The sequence below is a fragment of the Rhyacophila brunnea genome, unplaced genomic scaffold (genome assembly GCF_057557595.1).
Source record: "Rhyacophila brunnea isolate RB1 unplaced genomic scaffold, BYU_Rbru_1.0 scaffold_41, whole genome shotgun sequence".
Lineage (NCBI taxonomy): Eukaryota > Metazoa > Arthropoda > Insecta > Trichoptera > Rhyacophilidae > Rhyacophila > Rhyacophila brunnea.
This window is the reverse complement of record NW_028233078.1, coordinates 2,322,720-2,347,122: the sequence shown is the minus strand read 5'-3', so window position 1 is coordinate 2,347,122 and position 24,403 is coordinate 2,322,720. Positions and strand designations below refer to the sequence as shown.

The 24,403-nt window shown below is 25.4% G+C and overlaps 1 non-coding gene and 1 pseudogene across 1 annotated transcript; one reads left to right on the top strand and one right to left on the bottom strand.

Moving 5' to 3' along the window:
- The first annotated feature begins 16,381 nt into the window (after positions 1 to 16,381).
- Positions 16,382 to 16,454, top strand: TRNAV-UAC (transfer RNA valine (anticodon UAC)). The gene has a single exon. It is a non-coding gene; the product is annotated as a tRNA-Val (tRNA).
- Positions 16,455 to 19,475: 3,021 nt separating this feature from the next.
- Positions 19,476 to 20,309, bottom strand: LOC147066676 (dimethyladenosine transferase pseudogene; annotated as a pseudogene).
- Between the last annotated feature and the right edge of the window lie 4,094 nt (positions 20,310 to 24,403).

Genomic DNA, 24,403 nt, shown 5'->3' with positions numbered 1-24,403 from the left:
TTTTTTATAAATAAAAGAAAGCTTGTTGCTATAAGAGCAAGATGAAACCCCAAGAGTGGTTTAGTTTTCTATTTTACTGCAACTAAATACGCAAAAAATTCTTAAATGTATATGTGGGGACTAAAATATATGTTTTGCATTTTATATTACGTTTTGCAATATCTTTCTTATTCTATCAAAATGCACAAACTTTAAGAATTAAATTACATCTGGACATCACAGATGTTTTTTTGCCTCTGATAAACTCTATTTAAAAATCTTTGTTGTTGTAATTATATTTATAGACAGTAGAGTCTGTAGTATATCACATTTTCTCGCTATGATCTATTATTTTAATGGTTTTTTATTGGTCTACTTCAAGTACCATTTTTAGCTTTGGATATCATTTTATATTTTGATTTTTATAATTATGTGTATCTAAAACATTTCTATACACATAATCAAAGATATATTCATGCACTCTGTAATTTTATTGTATGTCTATATTATATTCGATTTTTTTTATAGACCATTTTGATGGAATTAAGCTTACTGTTTAACAGATGTTTTTTTCTTGATATAAATTTTTCAGTAGGTATTAACTTGGACATTTTCACGATTGTAAAGTTGCATATCGCCCGTCACATCTATTACATTTATTGTCCATTGAAACCGTATCGAACGTTTTTTTTTTAATCACAACCTGTGAAATATTTATGCTCTAACCTTGCTATTGCTTTTTTTAATCCATTTTAAAATTTCACCCATTACTTCTGATCATGATTTTTCATACTTGTGTTTATATCTATTAATATAAGCTTATAATTTTTTTATCTTAACTAATCGGCGAATGAACACATATTCTAGTACAGTGCGCACATGCAAAAGTCAGGCGAGTTTATATCGCTTGCGTATATTTAATACACGATATAAAAGATTTACGGCTAAATTTTTTGTTTTCAAAAGATAAAGATCGATCTTGAAATCTTTGTAATAGAAAATACAAGTTTTTCATTACATATTTATAAAAATCAGTGAACTCTCCGCGAATGATGAATGAAAAAACCTTTGCTTGTAATTAATAATATAATAAAGACATATGTTTGTTCTTATTAAGCTACATTCTTTTTATTCATACTTTTTATATTCTTAATTAGATTTAAAATCACGAATCAAATGTCTTTCTGCCTTATTTTTAGTTCCATTCCGAACAATTAAACATGTTTTCGCACATTAATTTTACAAATTACCATGAAAATTTACATTTATCTCTTCTAGTGAGCATTCTCGAAAATTTTTTCCTCTAGTATCACTCTAGATAATATTTTATACTGATCGATAGCATTGTTGTACGATAATATGCCCAAATTTTTGCCTTTATTTTTTAAATTCGTTGGAATACAACAAAAAAACGATTTTTAAAATTTTTCTATTTTAATTTTATTAGAAACAAGAATTATGGTTTTAATATTTCTGTAATTTTAGTATTCTAGCACCATCAACATTATATATATTTTTTTTAAAAAATGAACCCCTTGCCATATAATCAGTGAATTCGGAATATAATCGCTTTTTACTATAGAGATACTGTTATAATCTGGCTTCATATTTGTTTTATTTTCCCCAAAGATTGTCTTTTTAGAAAAAATATAATTATATCTATGTATTATATACCATATTGCCTCTTCATCCTCTTTGATAAGTTAAAATCAGGTCAAAAGCATGGTATTCATATATGAATTCTATAATTCAGGCTTTTATTTTCTTAAACATGCATTATGGCTAACAATTATGAAGAAAAAAGGCTAAGATACATTTGATTGGAATTTATCATAAATATTATAATTGAAAATACACACTGGAGCTTCAGGGGCTCATATATCTTGTATTAATATAATTCACAACTTATAACAATTTTACTTCTTTAAAATTTAAGCCTTTATATTTTTGTAAATATTCTATATTAATTTATATCATCATGTATAATTTAACATTAATTTATCCTTATAATTAGAATATATTATTTTTATTTTGTAAAAATACATTTCTACAGATTAAATTGTTATTTTTTACCCATAAATATCCTTTATACTTTTTCTGTTCTCACGATAGGTTCATCGATTTGCTTTGAAGCTTATTTTGTATTTATTTGAATAATATTTGGTTGAAACACCAATTTTCATACACGATAAGTTGATATTAATATATCCACATGATTAATTGATCACGTGGTTAACCAAAATTTTATACATTAAGATTATTTAATTTATCCGGTATTTCAGATGAATTTCTTTATTGATTTTTGCAATTTTTCTATCCTAAAGTTGTCAATAAAACTCTATAATGTTCGAAATATGTTAACTTTGTCTTTGAACTCCTTCATATACACAACAGACATTACTTGTTCGAGAATTACATTTGAGGTCATATCTTCTAGCAAAGCATAAATATACATTATAAATTTTGACCTTTAAAATTCCTTATTGAAAGATATTTGATCATTCTATAGATAAATATAATTTAAGTGCCGTTAGGGGGTTGTATGGTTGAGTGGTTTACAAGTCGGACCAAAGGGTCGCGGGTTCCACTTCCACCCACTCCACTAATTTCCGAAACGAATATACTCTAAAGAAAAATATCCAAGGGGGCGGCCAGTGAACAATAAAAGTTAAACCATAAAGCATTGACAAGCCATGAGAAATAGGAAGTTGCTGTGTAAGCCGTTGAACTGTGCCTCCAGAATGATAAGAATCCCACACCGTTCAGTAAAGATATATGTAAGTGATGAGTGTGGTTGTATCTTGTAACTCACAGCGATGATAGTAGACAGAATCTCATTCCCTCCACATAATGACTGCCACCTATGAGAAAGGGCCCAATCCACGGTGATTACGGGTGACAATGAGTGCTGGGGGAGTTACGCAGAGAGATGCATCAGTTAAACTTTAGTTCTTATTAGTATAAAGCGAACTTCCTAAAATTAATAGAAGTAAAACATAAATAAATAAAGTAAATTCGATTAGAATTTTTAAGTCCCTTTAGTATTACTATTATGAATAAAAACGAATCCAGATTGAATAACTAACCAAGGGTTATTATAGCATCATAGAAACGCCATCATATGTTTCTTGGCGATGGTTATTCTACAGAATGAAATATGTGATTTGCCTTAGCAGTTACTTTAGAATCCTCGATAAGAACATAATATACTAAGCCTTAATGATTTGCAAATTCATGATATATTAACTCATCAACTTGAAAATATATGGAAGTGGGTTAAAGATTTCTTTTTCGAAGAAATTTGTGCCATTTCCTAGAATATTTCGAGGGCTTGCCGGATGTGTTCTCGCCTTTTTTTATATAAGTTTTGATAAGAATAGAGGGTAACTATACTTCTTATATAAGAGATTATACTATCTAAATCAATAAAACTGATTTATCACGCTTTATCATCCCAAATTGGTCAATGACATTTTTGAATAAGTTTCTCACCTTAATTTATTCTTTTTATGCTTCAGTTAGCTTTAATTTCTTATGAATGGGGGCATGATACCCCCTAAAAACCAATGAGTTTTTTATGCTAAGGTATTGTGTTTATATATTGATATGTGAAAGCTTTTTGTTTATTTGGATATTCAATTCTGGTTTTCTATTAGACTAGGATAATGCATATGATTATGAGCTCTAGGCGTGTGTTGACATTGCAATTTTTTACTCAAACATTTTTGTATAGAATTGAGAACTTGTTGTAAGTATCTTTTAAATGCTGCTCCTTCATTATGTAAGCAAATAAAATGGTGATTCGATCAAACGAGGGAACATTATAGTGCTTATATTCTAATATAATCAATGTTCTGTTCTGATCATAAATTGAATGTTTAAACTTTCTCTGAAAACGGGTGCTTATCAGCAAAAGCTTTTAAAACAGTTTTGTCTTAATGATTTTTCGCATATGTATTTAACTTAATTTTGATTCCAGATATTTTATAATAATTCTTTTATATTTTTTATGTGAAAAGATAGAAATATGAATGGGTGTTGATATTTATGTCCCCAGTACATAAAGTCTTGGTTATTTTTTTATTATTGCAAAAAAAAAGTCTTTCAGACGATATGAATGATATTTACAAGGTCCTTATATTTTTAAACAATACGGAACGTTTTACATATTTTCGATTTCCGCTTCGTATGAATCAAAATATCAATACAATATTAGATTTTATATTTTCTTATATTTTAATCTTTTTTCTTACTATTAGAATTTTTTTTAGTGTATAGATAAAAGCTATTTTTTATACGTGTGTAAACTACCACAAAAAAAATTTAAATACTTTTTTTTGTGGCACATTCTGTTTTCAAATAATATGAATCACAAGATTTGCAAGACTATAAAATTGTCTCTGCACGTATTTTCTCAATTAATGTTTTGATTTTAAAATATACATCTGTATTTTATTTATATAATTTTTCGCTGTTGATTTTAATTTTAAAATAGGCAATATATATTTATATTTTTAGAAGAAAGGAAATACTTTCTTAAGATTCTGGCTGAGTTTTTCCAAGGAAAGAATTAAAAGCAACCAGAGATAGCTTACGCTCTTTATCAGATTAATTGGCAAAATAAAATGTTTTTTCGCCTTTTGAGTATTACTTCATTGTATTTTGTCATTTAAATAATGCGAAATTTCGGATTTGAATTTTTTTATTGAATATTCAATAAATTTCTAGAGTAATTCATTTATAATTTCTTTTAATGGCGAAAATAATGATTAGATTAATATACTAAAATATTATAATGATTATTTTAAAAAATTAGTCTTTTTACATTTAGAGCACTAATCGATAATAAGAAAATTTCGACAAGTTAGTTTTAATGATATAATAGGTAAAAAATGTTGAGTATAACTTCATTAATATCCAATTCGGGACTATAAAAATGCCTTTTACATCCAACACTTTCATCAATATGAGTTAAATTGCACAGTTGCGAGTTTTTTATTATTTTAAATCCAAAACAATAATATTTTAGAAAATTAAAAAAAATTAGCTTATGCTTAAATTTACGATCAAGAAGAGATTTATTAAACATTTTATAAATAACTTATTAATTAATAAATATATGCCCAATTGCAATTAAATTAATTATTCTTTTTTTTCTATCGGAAATAATATTTTAATACCAAGAAATGTGATGTACTGATCATATATTTAAGCATATATAAGTGTTTTTATGTGAAAATTCATAAATAATCAAATATAACACAAGAAATTGTAAAATAGTGAAATCTACATAACAGTGACAATATAAATTATATTAATTTTAGGATACTTTCTTTATATTTATTCTGGTCAATAAACGAAAAACATGTATTATTTAAATCACACCATTAAATTTTTTAAACTATATTTTGGAGTATTTACGTTAAATATAGCTAAATTATTAGAAGTACTAGAATATTTCTACTATATTTTTATCATCTCTTTGCCTATGTATATTTTGAACACTTGATGAATACATACGTTTCAATCCAACTTATAGAATAGATGATTCTATATAGCACGCAAATACATTTCAAGAATCAATAAAAAACACTATAAAATGGGAACTTATCTTAGTTTTAATAATCAAGCCTTGGTTCTATGAATTTTTTTAATTTAGATTAAAGCTTTGTAATTGTTGTAAATGTAAGAATAATAGATCGTAAAAAAAATTGACCTAAAACTAAATTATATTTGAATCATTTATGTTTTACAATTTTTAAGCCAAGTTATGGTTTTTATGACATTAAATTTTTTTAAAAATTTTTCAATCTTTTATATGTATGATTTGGTATAATTCATTACGATTACGTCAGACAAAACACAATGATTGTACCAATAAAAATTTAAACTTTCATTTGCATAATTTACCGTATTTATGATTGAATATAAGTGTATTTATACGAAACAATATAGACCACACAGGGAAAAGGCCTGTTATAAAATATTGAGTCAAATTCTTTAAATTTTATTGGCTTAATAACAAAATTACATGGCAAAATTATATTTTTTATAATTTATTCATATGAATTATGCCATGGACAAAAAACCATTACATTTTAAAATTTGATTAATTTAAAAGTGATTGAAAAATTTTTTTAAAAAATAGATTAATATTGAGAATATGTAAAGAATAAAAAATATTTGCTAAAAGTATGAAATATTTTATTCGGGTATTTATAATATGTATTTTTGATGTCGAATCAAGCGAAAGCAATTCTTCTTTCTGCATTGAGAATGAGCCTTCAATGCATAAAATCACCAGTGAAATGATATTAGTAGGGACAAAAGAACCTTCACAACTTAACTGTAGGCAAAATTCTACCATAAAAGACCAAATAGAAACCAATCGTACATTTAGGGACCACCCAAAGACTAAAATTTATCTGAAACGCCCTAATCTCATTCCCTTTGATGATTTCAAACCGAATGATAAATCCACAGCTCATATTTTAAAAGGTCAAATACCTTTAGCAAGACCTGCTAAATTTTCACTTAGAGATAGAAAAACAGATACATTTGTTCAAAATTCGGATGATATGCTACCTGGAGATTCACAAACTAACTGTGAAAATAAACTATTATCACTAAAAACCATTGATGTTTTAGAAGGCAGCCCCAATATTCAACAATTTGATTTGATGCATACAGAAAATAAAATATCTGTACCTACTAACATTATAAAAAATCATAGAAAACGGCGTTTTGTTGGCACATACTATACAGAGGATTCGATTTCTAGGGATGATGAAGGAAATAATATAAAAAATCCCCGAAGCAACAAAAAAGCTTCCAACCACGAATTTAAATGGAGATTTTCTATGCATATTTTATGTAGATATTGTGAATTCATGGAATCTATAAAAAGCTGTTGGGAAAAGACTGTATTTTGCCAATCTAGCCCCATTATAACGACCAAGAAATCAAAAGAAAATAATATTGATGGAGAAAACCACGGATTAGTCTTTGATGATTCAAAAAAAATACCAATGGTTAAATTGCTCGATCATATAAATTCTTGTATAAATGTTAAAAGTGAAATGCTAAATAATGATATTTCTATGTATTCAATTTTAAAAAAAAACCTTAGGGCCTTGATAAATACTTTTTTTTGCAAGAATGAATTCTTCGATACTTACAAAATACTTTCCATGTCAATTTATGCGAATATAGATATCTTTATGAGTAATACACACGAACCCGATTCTCCACTACACAATCATGAGTTTTTGTCTGGTTTATGTTTTATTCATGGATTTTTGAATAGAAGGTTTCCGGAAAGTCGCCTTTTTTACGTTTCAGAATGCGGAACATTTCTTTTAGATATAAATAAAACCACTAAAAATGCATTAAATTTGCTCAAAAGTAATTTATACCCAGATACAATCAAGGAAGAAACTGAAAAAAGGCATAAATCTAGATTTTATGCCCGACTTATTATTAGAAATCATATAAATACTATGGGGCACAGCTGTTATGATTTAACAAATCATAAGGTTTACATGGATTGTTTATTAATTTGTGAGAGCATAGCATTGAAGCGGTATGATCAGATTCAAGACAAACTTTATAATGAAACAGTTGCACCCGTTTTCAATTTCCTACACGCAGCTAATTCATATATAGAACATGTCGATCGTCCTATATTATTTGATGGTTTAAAGTTTTTGTTTAAATTTGTCGTTTACTTATCAAAAGAAAATACTATTTTACCCTGTGAATCTCTTTATACTAATTTTCTGGATAAACACAGTATAAAAATGACGAATAGTCTAGAAAAGTGTGTTTTTGGAAAAATAGGAATCTATAAAATGAACTATTTTTCTAAAGAAAAATTTAATGGTCAAAAAAAAAATCAAAACGCCGATGAGTTCTACATGGAGCTGCAGAAATACACATATCTTCTAAAAAAAATTGTTGAGAAGGAAATAAAAAAATTGTTCGATATTGTTTAGTCAAATAAAAAATGATGTTTATTCTGCTCTCATAATTTCTATAAAATAACGAATGAACACGATCACAAGATAATATATTGAATAAATGATGTGTGATTATATATGTAATAATCAAGGAAAAAAAATTGTTGTATTTTTTTTTAAATATTATTATTATTTATGAATCGACTTATTCATTTAATCCATCCTTAATGCTAAAAATTAGATTGTAGAGTCAAATAAAAGATCAAAATAATATAAGAAGTTTTTATGACATATAAAATTTATCCGATTTATTTATATTGATGATTTTATTAATATTCTTTACTAAATAGGTACTTGAGCAATTTATCGCAAATACCAACATGCAGGATAACTTTTGATTTTAGAAAATATGAAACCATAGCTATTGATGACGATGTTTAGGCTTAAAAAAAATGAAAAAATATACTGGTTTTTCTATAAAATTAAAGCAACCAATTACAATGATGAAATATTAATAAAGTTATAACTCTATCCAATGTTGGCAAGAGCACGTATCCTAAAACCCCATTTAAAAGTAGAAACAGAAACATTCAAACAATATTTCTATGATATTTCAGGTTTTAGATCAAGCTGTAATTTTTCTAAAAATATAAAATATATGCTCAGAAGATAATTCATTGATATATAGTTAAATATGTTTATGAATTTCAATGCTATTTATTTTATCTATGTGATTCTTTGCAACCTAACAATTAAAATTTTTGTAATTTTATTGCGTTTACATATGCATGACCGTACGTTATATCCTTCAAATAATTTTATTTTTGTCAATTTATTATTATATTAAGTAAACGTTATGCTTTATGCCTCATTAAGCCTTATGGTCTTTCCTACCTTCCTCCATGTATCTTCTTATTTGAAGCTTCTTATATTTAAGTGTTTCTTCGATCCTATTATTTGGGGATATAATTATCTTTCAGTAGAAATTCCTAACTATTGCTTATAAAATTTTTATATAAAATTTGGCTACTATAATAGCCAATATTTTTAAATCCCTCCTGCTGAATTTCAAGCTTTCCTAAATAACTTTGTGAACTGATAGATGAAAATTATTATAAAACGGATCACTATCATTTTAAAATTAGAAATCTGAGATTTTTTCATTTATATTCTTTGTTGAGCAAGATTATCCCATCTTAATAATCTAACATTAAAAATCAATTATGATTGGGGAAATAAGCTCTAATCAATTTAAAATTACGTTTATATCGTAAATACACATTTATTGCTATTAATATAAAATTTTAAAAGAAACGGACAGATATTGAATTTTAATGCACATGTTACATGTCATAAGATTTTTATGATTAAACAGGTTTCATATGTCATTTTGTGATTCATTAATTTTCTGTTTACAATTGCAGGTGTAGATTCATTGGATATATAATTTTTTGGAAGTATTACTGCAGAAAATTTTAAAGGATAGGCATAAATCATGTATTTTATCTCGTATAAATGCTTTAAATTAGAAGTTTACGTATTTTACATCAATATAAAATATTAAAAATATCAATCTATTTTTGTAGATAGGCTTTTTTTCAAATAGTATTTATCTTCAACTGTTTTATCGGCGTAATATTTGTATAAAAAATTCAATCCCAAATATTTAAAGGCGATGAATGTTCAGAATTATATTAAACATACAACCTGTGCAATACTAATTTCTTTCTTGTTGAAAAATTCAAAGTTGAAAAGATTATTGAATTGTGTATGAAAAAAATCCAACGGGGGAGCATCTGGCTAGAATTCAGACACAATTTTTTGATGATGTATTTAAATTAACATAAGCATGGTAAATCAGAAAAATGAAAAAAAAATCAAATTCAGTTGTTATATTTCTAATTTAAAGATACTTAAGCTGAAAGATATATTTTATAAGGCTACGAAGCGATTAAGAAAATAAATGTATTGAATATAATATAAGATATGAAGTCCATGAAATTTCAATAATACTTTAAAATCTTTCTAAAATAAAAATTAGTTCGACATAAATATAAATTATTTTATTTTCTATGGGTTAAGTTTCTTTTTATCAATTCTATCTATTGTGACGTAGTCAGCCGATTGAGAACATTGCACATTTCTTGATACATCTTTTGGCACCTTCTCTGATCTAAATTCATCAACTGCTCTCCTTCTCTCAAATGGGATAGGTTCAAGTGTCTTGCGTAAATTAAAATAATTTACATTTCAATAAAAATAATTCCCATGTAATATGAAAATAATTATAGTGCTGGTGACCTGATTTTAAGAAATGATCAGATCTAAATTTTATGATATAAATCAACATGATTTCATAAGAAGTTATATGCAAATGTATTGTGTTGAAATTATAATGAGCTGATTTTAAAATCAGGACTCAATACATAGTTTTAGGAATAAATTTTTTATTTATTACATTTTACCTCACAATAATGAAGATATAATATAAATTCAATCGAATCAAGTATTAGAATTTGGTAAAAAAAAACCATGACAGATGTAGTATGAAATAAATATTGATCTATTTTATGGATAGAATATATAATGTAAATAGAAACTTGCAAGGATTGTATTTTTTCATTGTTGTAATTAGATTTCAGTCTATGTCTAAGGATTAATAAAAAATATTTTGAAATGTGAGAAAAAACTAAGAATAAAGAATCTAAATATTATATTTAAATAGAGATAACAAACATTATTGATTTTTTATATCATATATGCATTTGATTGCTTTGATTTTTTATTTTTTTACTTACACAAAAAGAGTGATTTTCATTTATCGACATAGATTCTATGAAATGAATTTTTCGATTTTTAGATTGGGGTTCAATTTAAAGAACTTAAATAAAATAATATAAACTTATACTCAAAATATTTCTTAAAACTAAATTTAAAACTATCCCTGGATTCTTCTCTCAATACATAAAATAGAAATGACGTTATTTGCGTGTTTCTCTATACCATAGAAATCGCTTTCGGCATAAATTGTTGTTAATATTGCCTGATAAATGTTTGTTTTTACTTTTTATGTTTTAGTTTTACATTGTTTTTAAAAAAAAGGGAAGTATTTGATACCCAGAAAACAAATTTCTTGATTAAAATCACGATACTCTTAGAAAAGCCATAAATAAGCAAAAAGTTGAACTGTTTTTGCACATATTCTATGTAAAATTTCTTACAGAATAATTTTAAGTCTTTAAAAATTTATTATTCTTTCGAGGCTTCTGTCCATCGATCCCAGAAATGTGATCCCTATTTTTTGCCCTTTATTTTATTCTTCTGCTTATTTTCTAAAAAATTCTATATGTAGTTTTCAACAACTTACCCGCAAAATCAAAATATATCTTTTGCAACCTATGAGGGATTAACAGGATTTTTTAGAGTGTAATTTGACTAATTGTATCATCATTTGTTTTTATGGCAATACTTAATCTCCCTGTTTGAATAATAGGAATTTTAAACAGTATTAAGGTATATTTATTTATCAATACACCCTTGAAAACCAGTTAGTTTTCGTGATTAGACGATTATAATCGTTAATTTTCATTTGCATTTCTCTATTTTATAAGTAAAATTTGATTTTTTTATGCTTTATAATTTACTTTTTTATTGTCTTATTGTATTTATTTCAGCTCTGCCTGTTTTACGAATTCAAATTTAAAAAGATACAATTAACATATTTTTTTGCAAAAAAATAAAAATGATGCTCCATAAATCACTAAATATTTATTATTAGTACTTTTAGCATAACCTTTTCTATCACAAAATCCAAAATCAATATAATAAATAATAAATATAGCCTACAAAGAAAATATCTGTTCAATTTAAAATATTGATTATATCTTTGAATTATACAAATAAGTGAGCATAATTTGATATACGAATTATTAAACATATATTATGGTGTGAATTTAACTATTTTAAACTGTAAATTTGTATATTTAATATTTTAATAATTTTTCTTTTAACTTTTCATATTTGCTCGCGCAAAACTTAGGATTTCTCTATTGAATATTTGCTGTTTACTCTTTTCAATCACATCATCTTTATAGTCTTCCTCAATATATATTCTACGCTCAAAACTTATACATGCAAGTGTTTTTCTAAACACTACTGTTTATGCATATTCTTGTTATTATTCCCAATTCTGTAAAATTGTTCTAAAGCATAACAATATTTGTTATAATGGTTTAAAATAGAGTAAATTGGACCTATGCTCTAAGTTTATATTTTTAACATCAATTTAAGTGCATTAATGAGTGTATCTTAATTTTATCTATATTTTCTCACCCAAATAGGATAAATTTAATCTGACTATATAATATAATTTTTTCTTGATTAACTTGTATAGACGTAAGTCTCTTAAACTATTATTTGAATTAATTTTATAGATATATCATCGAACCATTATCCTTAATGAACTTTTGAATATACAAATCGAATATCATCCAGGTGTTTGTATATTTTTACGTAGTTCTTCTTGCTTATAATATAAATATTTATTTGATTTAAATTTTAAAGTTTTTATATATTTTTAAATGAAAAAATATATATATAAACAAAATAAACATATACTAGCACCATTTATGTGAAATATAAATCAGGATTTTAAATTAATATATATAAAACAAACATAAAATGTATTCGCTGTGATTATTTATATCGATATGGATTAAACTAATCCGGTTGTATTGCAGCATATATTAATTTAATAAAAAAATGAAAGACTTAATCAATAATCCAAATTTCTTTACCGCTATAAAGATAAACAATCTCTTCGATAGTTTCATTTAAACAACAAACATAATGATATTTATGGACTTTTGCGCAAAAAAAAGATAAAAAGTAAAATTGCCCTTCCGAAACTATTTTAAGTTAATATTTTATAAAACGTGGAATTGAAGGTTTCTTCATTTTCCAAATTTATAAAATATTAATTTACTGAATAGTGTGTAATCTAAATACCATCTATCACATTATAAAATGTAGAATATTTAAATATGCTAAGCTAAAATAATATATTTTTGAGCCAACCATAAGCCTAAAATCCATAATAACTGAATTAACCACTCTTATTAAGATAAACTGTAATAAAAACACGGTACATAATAAAAAATCTTATTAAGTATTCAAAAGAAATTCATCGGCAATTATCAATAGTAAATTATACCTCGGTGATTATTTGAATAAGATATGTATAAAAAATAATAAACTTTATTCAGTCAAATACTGCGCAGTAAGTTTCAAATGTTTTTTTTGGTAAGTAGGAAAAAACGTTTTTTTTATATCAAAAATGTGCTTCATTCAGAAATGTTCAATCGATTTTGGTATTTTGAATACGGCAACAGATGTTTTATTTGATTTCCAAGTTCTGAAATTAAAAATTTCATTATATTTATGTTTTCGATGACGCCATATATAAATTATATTGAATAAAAACGAAAGTTGAGCAGTTTTAAAAATACATTATTTCAATTAAATATGGAATGACCGAATTTATATATATACGTGTATTTTTAGTTCAATTGTTTTTATGTTAGATCTTAAATATGTCTGGTTCCCTAAATGGTATCTTATCGTATTGAATTGATGGGTTTTGAGATATATTATTCATGTATAAGCTGTATTGCGATTTTAAATGTTAAATTAAAAATAGCCACTAAATATAGAGAACAGCTTTTAAAAAACAATCCGTTGTTTGAATTTCAAGATTTTAATCATATAATTTATATACATTATATTTTTTTAATAATTAATCTTCTTTTCAAGAAATAAGGTCTTTATGAAGATTTATTTTTTTATTAAAATTTTATAAAAAGCTATTTTTATTTTATTATAAAAAATATTCGATCGAGTGTGCTAAAATGACCAAAAGGAGCACCAACTAAAAACTGTATAATTTCACTATTCGTTTTAAATAGACCAGAATTTAATTGCATTTAAATGAATATATTTTTATGAGTAAACTAAATAAAATGATGAATTATATATAATAATATCATAGCTAAACCATATTATTTACTTCTATTTCACTCTCGAAAAAAATTTTCATTAATTTATGCTTTATAATATTAAAATTTTTTCTTTATGATTCTATTGAAATACCTGCTGAGAAACAAAAAAAATATATTTTAGAGTACGATAAAATGCCACTAAAGAACATGCAAAGGTCTTCATCTATATCAAATTTAGCTTTATTATCTCAAGATCATTTTTATTTTTGCAGTGGGGATGGTTAAGTGAGTAACTATCCACATCTAGAAATTTTCGATTTTAATCAAGTGGTTCAATTCCCAAAATATATAGACATTTATAGATTACCAAACTGAAAGCTATATCCGCCTATCTGCAAGAAATGAGCAAAAACTGGTAGGCTAACAAGCCGGAAAGAAAAGATATTGCTTTTAAACGTACACTTGATTGGGGCACAGAAACACCTGACTCGATCTCAGAAATTCTGTGTGAGTAATTAGGGCCATCGTAGGTAGAATGGCATGTTTACCCTAACAAGTTACCTTTTTTAAGTTGTTAAATAAAAGCAACAAACTTTTCCAAATTTATTTAATTTTAGTAAATGCAATATAAAGTTTATTTTCCGCTGATAAATTGTCTATGTATGATCTAGTGTATTACTGAACCTGACGCAATTTTTTCTTCGACAATATACCCATTTCATTATTTAATTTGCGTAAGAATTAAGCTAAGTAATTATTATAGCTCCGCTCCGCATAATATCTACCTATTTTTCGTCATATAAAACAAGATTAGAAACAAAAAAAAGTGTTTGGACATACGAATATTCATTATATTTTATAAAAATATAATTTCATTTCTTGCCGAAACTATTAGGGATGATTCGAGGAATTATAAATGTGTGTTTTATGTATAAAGCCCACAAGAATTGAACATATGATTCCGCATACGTTTTTAACTTTTCATTTTTTTTCTCTAGAAATCTAGATATGTTTATATTGATCCGCTCTACAAAGAGTAATCGGCACAATTTGAAAGTAAATTCAGCCTTCGGTGAACAAAAAACACAATTTAAACTTTTTGATAGTTTTAATTATATAGTTTGGTTATTTTAAAACTGCCATTTCGTCTAAATGTTCTTTTCTTTTTACATTAACGATAATCTAATTAACATAATAAATTTATAATATTCAAAAATTTTCGCTTTTACTCTAAATATTAATTTAATGAGAATAACGGTAATAAAAATGAAGAAAGGTTTATTTATCGCAACGTATGATCCTATTAAGATCTTTGAACCTAATTTTTGATAAATAATGATAATCACGATTATCGTAAAAGGATTTCCTATCATGTTTAGAATTGAAAAAATTTGACTACGAAAATAGTAAAGATTCAAATTAAAACTACCTTAAAGAAGGTGAGCAATATTATATTTTTTCCAATATAAAATTTTTTTCCAATAAATAAAAAATTTGTCTTTCTGTGTTGTTATTAAACTGATATTCTTTTAAAAATGTAATTTATATTCTTGTTTTTATCAACCTTTTTTGAATAACCATACTTTTATCGTCGAAAAGATTGACTTTTTGGGACTCATCTCCTTTTTTGGTCATTTAATTTTTTAAATAAAAACCTTCGATTGCTCTATAGTGTAGATTTATTCAATGCATAGTCTTCAATACCTTCTATATGAATTCCATCGTTTCAAGAATTATTTTTCAAATGTTTTTCTCGATCTGGTTGTTTGTACATGTGCTTCAGTTGTATTCAGCGTTCCTTATATACGGCATAAGTTACATTTAATGCCCAAATATTTATTAATGTGTTAATTTGATCACGGCTTTTAAAGTTCATCATATAAAATTTTGGATTGTTCTATAGAACAAGGAGTGGTTACAAAATTCCATAAAAAATATGTTGAGGAGTTAAAAATCCCGGACGAAGTAGAAACATACATGCAAGCTCTCACACTACGCAAGACACTTGGACTCATCTAATTTTAGAGAAGAAGAGCAGTTGATGAAGATAGATCAGGAAAGTGTCAAAAGATGCTTGAAGGAGTCGCGCAATATTCCCAATGGGCTGACCACGTCTAAATACATAAAATTAAAGAAAAGCAAATTAACACATAAATAGATGAATTCAAGTTCTACAGAACAAAATCACTTGATGCTTTTTTAAGCCCCATTCTTTTCATATTTTGCTCAGTGGGATTTTTTTTAAGACGCATTAATTTCAATATTTTTCCAATCTAATTGTTTATCCACGCAAAATCTAGCATTCCTAACTCTATAATATACGAAAAAAGCTTCTTTTATACACTGCCCCATGTTATTACACATGGCTCAATTCGTGTTATGTAGATTAAGACCATAATTACTCTAAAGATTAAATATAATATTAAATTAATACGCTTCTGTAAGCAAGCCTTCATAGTGTAGTGGTTATCACGTACCCTTTACACGGGTAAGGTCCCCGGTTCGAACCCGGGTGAAGGCATTTTAATTGGGGGCAGGTCTTTAAATCTGTAAATGTAGAGAATATGAATTTTTCAAGTCTCGATATAAAATTTTTCGCTATGAAAACTTAAATAGATGATATTTTCTTTATAATTAAATAAATTGTGAACAAGAAATACTCGTTAATACTTGATATAAAATTTTTTATGTGTTAATTTGATTTTCAGCCATTTAAGTTTGTTCAATATAGCTTTAAATCGTTATATAGAACAAATTTTCTCAATACTTCTTTTTCCATTATCATCTTTAAAATCTCTCATTGAATTTTCAACTTTAAATACTTAGTACTTAAATTGGTCCCTTAATCTTCTGTTTTGTGTGTATGCTTAAGTTGGTATTACTAGCTCCTTTATATACGACTTATGGTATTTTATGACCACACCCATCCATTTTATGACATATGATCTTATTCGCGTTATGGATTTTTAAATTAAGAGAGCATAATTTTATTTATAAGTACTTTCAAAATATTCCCTGATATTTTCTTTTCACCTGCATCTCAAAAAAATATAAAGTGTTTCTAATCTATTATAACAGAAATATATTTTCTTAAGGTATCAATTTAATTTACAAAATAGTTTGTTCAAGAAAAAGGAATCTAAGAATTAATTATTGTAGTAGAAAAAACTAATTTATACAAAAAACGATAAAAAATCCAAATTTCGTATATACCCGCGGCATAAATATATTTGTTATATTTTATTAATGTTTTATATTTTATTAATGTTTTATATTTTATATTTTATATTTTATTAATTTTTTATATATAACTTTTATTAACAATCGGCTTGTCAATAAATATTGATATCATATAAGAGATACTAATTTATACGTTTACCGAATTCTTTACCCGCATTTAGTCTTTTATTTTTTGGGCAATTCCTGTATTTTTCATATGTTAAACATGACTTGTTTAAAATCTTAAAACAGAAGTAAAATAACGACATAAGTCGATAAACTAAAGTATATTTATGAAATCTTGACAAAAAAACTTGTAATTAAGAATTTTCAAGAAATATTTGGCTATAAAAAAGATATTGTAAATAAATTTAAGTTATTCTTATATTTTTAAAGTTGTAATTAGTTAATTTATTCATATTATTTTTTTGATCAGTATGTTCATATTTAAGAATAAGAATAGATAAAAATAAATTTCCTGTTATTAAAAGATATTTAAAAATCAAATTTATGAGAAATAAAGCGTATATATAATAAAGTAATATTATTGTAGCATTCCTATCCTTTAAATTAAGAAATAAAATATTATAGTTCAACATAGAATATTTATTTATAAGAAAAGTTCTTTTATGCCCAAAATATCAGAAAAATTCATTCATATGTATATACAAACATATATGTATATTAAAATACAATAAGAGTTTGTGTATTATTTAACCTTCAAAGTTTTTTAGTCATTTTTTTTTATCTGAAGTAATTTCGATTGTGTTTTTAGGTATTTTAATAATTTATTTTTTTTTATTTATTATCTTTCCGCTTTAGTTTTGCGGTCTTGTTATGGTTTGCATTTGAAGTTTTATTTAAATTTTTTTGTTTTTGTAAGCATAGGTATCAAACTTTTTTTGTAAATACATAAAACTAAAGGTGTGTGATACTTGTATAATTTTCTAACGTTTAAGCTAGAACAACATAAAAAATAAACTGAATGAATTGATATCTAGTGCATTTTTGCGTAAGAAGAGCCCAGATTGATAAATATATTTCAATAATATATCAAATGTCGTGAATAAAATATCAAATCAAATGAAAACACTCTACGAATCACATAAATATAGGTAAGGATGAGAAAATTTACGGATAAAAAAAAGTCAATTATCATGTATTTGGTAAATTTTCTATAGGTATTTACTGCAACCTGGGGTATTAAGTGTTCAATTTATCTCGATATTTTCTAATATATTTGTGGTTTTTTTGTATATTTCTAATTTATCAGTATCATAAAATTTAATTTTGAGGTTTTTGTAGAATAATATTTTGTTTTTTAAGACATCAAGAATATCTGTCAAATAATTTATGGTTACGTGGTGTGTATTTTTTCTGATTTCACACTGCAATTATACTTCTTGCGATGATTTTTATATAATAACAAACTAAAAATTCAATATTAATATAATTTCTCTATAAAAATAGTAGAAGGCACAAAAGTTTGATCGGATCGTTCATATATCTAAAAAAGAATACAAATCGCGAGTTTTAGTTTATTAAAATCTAAAAGGATGATAAAACAAAAAAAAATTAAAATGGATGATAAAACAAATAAAATTTATGCTTGCTGGTTATAGAAAAACATGCTCAAGTATTTCATCAAAATATAATAGAGGTTTTAGAAAAAAGATACTCAATTATTTAAAAAAATTAAAAGGGAGTTTATATATAAAAGAAAATTAATGCGAGCAGGTTATAGAAAAAGATACACGCTTCTTACATTAATATAAAAAAGGGTTTTTTGTGTGTAATAAAATTTTCGTGTGCAGTTTTTTAAAAGGTATTTACGCTTCTTACATTAACATTAAAAAAGAGGCTTATATGTGTGCAGGTTATAGATAAAAGATACATAATTATTTAATAAACATCTAAAAGGAGGTTTATATGTGTGCAGGTTATAGATAAAAGATACATAATTATTTAATAAACATCTAAAAGGAGGTTTATATGTGTGCAGGTTATGGATAAAAGATACATAATTATTTAATAAACATCTAAAAGGAGGTTTATATGTGTGCAGGTTATGGATAAAAGATACATAATTATTTAATAAACATCTAAAAGGAGGTTTTTATGTGTGCAGGTTATATAAAAATATAAACTCTTCTTATATTAACATGAAAAGGGTTATATGTGTGGAAGAAAATTTTTGTGAGCAGGTTATAGAAAAAGATACACGCTTCTTTATTAACATTGAAAAGGTGAATGTGTGTTTGATAAAAATTAAAACCCAATCGAAATTTTTAATAATAATAATGGAGTTTTTAAAATGAATATTTTAATTTAGATGGAGATCTTCCTTTTTGAATTCGAGTAAAAGCGCAAGAAAATCTTCAATATGCATTTTTGCAGCTCGCGCATCACCAAGCTCTGTCTTTCTTAAAACTTCGGAAACGATTTCCTCGACATCAATATCCCGATCAACCTTTTGTTTTAAAATATCCTTTATACCCTTTCCTTTAAAAATAGCCGCCAAAGTTTTATTTTTTCTAAGAAAACATATCCTAAGCAATTGATTAAATTCTTCAAGATCAATTGCAGGTCTACTTTTTCTTGGCTCAATTTTAACCACACTACTTTCAACTTTTGGAGGTGGTTTAAAGCTATTTCTATTTACTTTAATAATATGACTGGTATTTGCAAGAATCTGCACGGCTACACTCAATCGACAATAATTTTTATCTCCTGGGCGTGCTATTAGCCTATCACCAAATTCTTTTTGAAACATTAAATACGCAGCTTTAAATTTATAATTTAGCAATTTAAATGTTAGTGGTGAACTAATTTGGTATGGCGTGTTGCTTATACATAAGTCGAAATATGGAAAGTCGTGCTTAAGTGCATCGCCTACAATCAATTGGAATTTATTGGAGTATCCTTTTATTGCATTCACCTTTTTGATTAATTCGCTTGCTAAACGTGGATCTTTCTCATAACAAATAACTTTCTTTGCTTTTTGTAAGAGTTTAAGCGTGAGATTTCCTGTTCCTCCTCCAATTTCAAGGATTATATCCGTTGATTTGATCTTTGCTTTTTCTATTATTGTGTCGATAATCGAAAAATTTACCAAAATATGCTGTCCAAGATTTTTGTTGAAAAGTGGATTTGCCATTGATAGGCTTTGAAAATAAATAAGAAATAATTAGAATTGTTGAAAACATAAAAATCATTTTTAAGAATAAAATAAGATGAAACAATTTTTATTTAATATATAAACTTGAAATCATCAGTGTGGACAATATCATCATCTTCCTCCCAGAAGCTCTTCTTCGCCTTTAATATTTCACGGAAATCACATTTCATCGGCTTTACTTCTTCTTGGACCATTTCCATTATCTTACCATTTTGATGTAGATTTAAATATTCAGAATACATTAAAAGGGGATAGCAGATCTACAAAAATCCTGGATCACGAAGGATTCAAAATAAAATTTTAATGATGCGGCATTGATTTCGGTTTGAATGTTATAGATTCATAAATTATGTTATAAAATAGAATCAAAACCCCATTAATAATTAAATTTTTATAAATAAATTAAAAGGCCATTTCTTTTTAAGTCAAAATAAGTAGACAAAATAATACAAGATTTCTATTGAAATTGGTGACTAAGCCCAATTGTTTTTAAATATTCTGTGGGTTATTTATAATCTTAACCAATAATTGAAAAATTAACTAATTTATATGTTAATGAAGGAGAATAATTTCTACACTTTATCTTATTTTCTTCATTAAAGCGAACATCTTCAGCCTTTTCATTTTCTTTGCAAATTTTTTTAAATGCTTCATCAACCCTCATCATCTGGCTTTCGTCACTTGGAAAAATTAGCTAATAATGATAATTTTTAAAATCTAAAGGAAACGGTCTAAATGATAATAGTAAAAATAAAGGGTAGATAGTGCGCCAATTGAACAAGAATTATACGTATATATTTAAAAAATCTAATTAAGAAAAAAACTTGACTATAAGTCTTTCAAAGAATGTGTAGAGGAACATTGTAAAGATTCTTTGAAAGAAATAAATATAACAAAATTTTTATAAAGATAAAATAAAGGAATGAGAGAATAACATTGTAAATATTCTTTTAAAGAAATAAATATCAACCAGATTTGTTATAAATATGAAAAAGATTTTATAGTACAAAAATAAATTAAATTCCTAAATAACAACTTATTCAATATTTTTTTTATTCTCATTCAGACAAATTATTATAGTTTTCAGAAGAAAGAATAAATTTAACTGAAAATTTGGAGACTCGAAAATTTGGAATTTTATGCCTTAAAATATGTGAGATACCTAAAATAAAATATTATTTTTAAGATTTAAATCAAAAAATTATATTATAATAACATATTCTATAATCATTAATTCTGTTTTTAGCGGAAATATATTATTTACTAAGAAATATCAGATAAATTAATGCATAATAAAATTTAAATTGAAAATAAAAAGCATTGCATGTATGCATATTCTATAGATTATATAGTTTCAATCCGAATTTTGAAACATTTAATTTTAATGATAAAAAATTTTTTCGCCTCCTATTTCTAATAATATAAAGACTTTGTAGCATGTATTTTCTTTTATTCATAGTGAAAACCATATAATTATTGTTTATCGAACATGAAAATTTTAAAATATTTTTTTAACCATAATGCGTCTTTTTTCTTTTTACTATTTATTTAAATGAGGGTAAAAGTATTTTTTATTTAAGGGCTATATTTATTGTCGTAATTTTAGTTTTTGTTCTCAGGCACAGCTTGCTTGATTCTCTGTACACACAGCGTATTTATACTTTCGGCTATCTTCTCCTCTTCAAAGTTTAAATGAGCGTCGAACATCATTTTTTTATTTAATTATGGCTCAAATAAACCAATATATTTTTCCTATATCAATAATGCTTTAAGATTTAATTATTGACTTAAATCCGGAGTATAATTTGGTGCAGCGTTTATAAATCTTTTTATTTCTCTATTATAGCAATTTTTACATAATCATGGTTGGTGGGGGTTTGGTGGTCACAGCTCTAAAAAAGGTTTTTTCTTCTACAACTACTCGAGCTGTAGCTAGAAGCACAAAGCCAAAAAAACGGTTATTTAATATTTATTTTCAGTTATGATTAATTGATTTTAGCCTTTACATGTGGATCATTCCAAAAAGGTTTATAAAAAAAATTAAATTTTTTTTGGATTTTTATATAATATTCATATATTTATGTATTCAAATTTCGAGAAATTGTTGCTAAAAAAATAATAGAATCAAATATTTTTGCCTTTACAATCAATTTTTCAAATAGAACTAACTGTATTGAATAGTGATGAAGTGCACTTCAGTCATATGTAAAACCAACTTAACACTATGATTGACCTTTTCATGTTGAAACCAAATCCATCAAGGAATTAATGCTTTTAATCATTATTCTGATCGTTTTGGAATGATATGGGTATTATACCGATATTTTTTATTGTTTTTTTCGATTGCTGACTTAAATTGAACTTGAAATTCTTTTATAATTCTGAACTTTACACACTATCTGCTCTCTGTCCAAAATCATTCTCGAGGCTTCTGATTTACTTTGTCTGCTTTGACTTACAATTTTAGATCGCTGATTTAATTTTCCTTTCCCCTGAAGATCTTTTTATTATTTCTCTTAACATATATCTCTTTTTATTCAAAAAAATTATTCTTGAAATCCCAATTTTTTTTTATTCTTCATATTTTCATAAAATATAACAATTTAAAATAAAGCAAAAGTTTCTTCAATATTCAAACATGATTCATTTTAGTGCTATATATTGCAAAATTCAGAGGATTTTTCGGCACTTCTTCCAGCCATTTTTTTATTTTTTGATGGAATATCGCATAAGAAATCAATGGGACATGATCTTTTTTTACTTTCTTGTAATGGTGCGTCGGATTAAGTCTTTTTTTATCATTTTATTATTCACGTATTGACATCTGTTATTAAATGTGCAGTTAAAAAAAAATCCGAATGAAAAAGGGAGACACAGTAGACCTAAATCACCTATATATGCCATCGATAGACCAAACAACAATTTTATATCTATAAAATGATTTATACTTTAATATTGAGGGTAATAGACAATGTAATAGCACATGAGAAGAGCTAGAGAATGATCTGCTTTATAATTTAGAAAATAATAAATTTTGTTTTATTTTCATGAAACACAATAAACCAAAAAAAACAACAAATCATTATGAGAAGATGATCAATTAAGAATTCAAAAAAAAACGAAAAAAAAGTCTCAAAATTTAAATAGAAAAATCAGAGGCTCTCAATATTATCATTAATTTTTTTAAAATTGAATATCATTTAGTCTAGTATGGATCTAGAAGGTATGAAAATACATTTTTATATGGATTATATTTGTTTTTTAGAAAATTTTAAAGAAAACGTGTATTTATGTTTAATAATGAAATTACTATAAATATATTTGATATTAGTCGAACTACTACCGTAGAATAAAGCGCTTTATATAATAGTGTGCCGAATCTGGATGCACTTAAACCCGTCGATCGTGTTATGGATATGAAAATCAAAGATTATGTATATAAATTAAATATTACGGTCAATTAACATGCTTGAAATAAAATTTGCTAGATTTTTATTTAAAAGGTTAATAATCGTGGGTTTAGTTGAAACCAATACAATTTGGGAATTATTTTATTCGACTTCATATTATTTTGATAAACAATAAATTCTAAATTTTAAAAGATATTGTTAGAAGACTTGATTCGAATCCACTAAATCTTTATTAAAACTTATTATCTTAAAAGATAATGTATTCAACGATAGGATTATCACAATTGAAAGCAACCAATAAAAAAAATTTAATCATAATATATTTAAACTATAAATACCAGATTATATGAAATATTATTTAGGCTTTGTATGACAATAATAATAAAATAAATTTAAAATAAGTGGCACGCGAAATGATAATTGCGACCAAAACTAATTTTTAAATAAATTTGGTGAACACATAATTCATCGAATAGATAGTAGTGAGCAAACGTATTACTGTGCATATTTTAATGTGACAGAGACGAGTGCACAAAAAAATAATCTTTACTGTATTTTTTTAATGAACTCTAGCAATATAGAACGCAGACAATTAACTCAATTCATAAAGTAGGTGTTATTGCGACGTTGAAATAAAAAATTTGGATTCGGGAAGAGATTTAA